Source organism: Eimeria mitis, genomic scaffold (genome assembly GCF_000499745.2).
Source record: "Eimeria mitis Houghton genomic scaffold, Emh_scaff2445, whole genome shotgun sequence".
Classification (NCBI taxonomy): Eukaryota; Apicomplexa; class Conoidasida; order Eucoccidiorida; family Eimeriidae; genus Eimeria; species Eimeria mitis.
Window position 1 is genome coordinate 7,865 of NW_013570782.1, and position 363 is coordinate 8,227.

Here is a 363-nt window from a genome sequence, read left to right on the forward strand (position 1 = left end):
GGGGAGAGATATATCTTTTTGGTTTTGTGCGAGAAGTAAACAACCCCACGCAATAAATAGGGTTTATAGTAATCTATCTGAGGTGTATATACACCCCAATAAACCCTTTATACATACACCAGCAACATATACAAATAAAAATACACAAATACACAAACCATGGTGGTTAGATAACAGATATATTATAGGCCAACTGTCTCCTTTTGTCTCCTCAATAAATATTATAAATACACTCAATATGCAACTGTCTCCTTTGCATATACATATAGATAAACCCCTCTATCTCTCTATCTATCAACACCAGCAGCAGCAGCAGCAGCAGCAGCAGCAGCAGCAGCAGCAGCAGCAGCAGCAGCAGCAGCA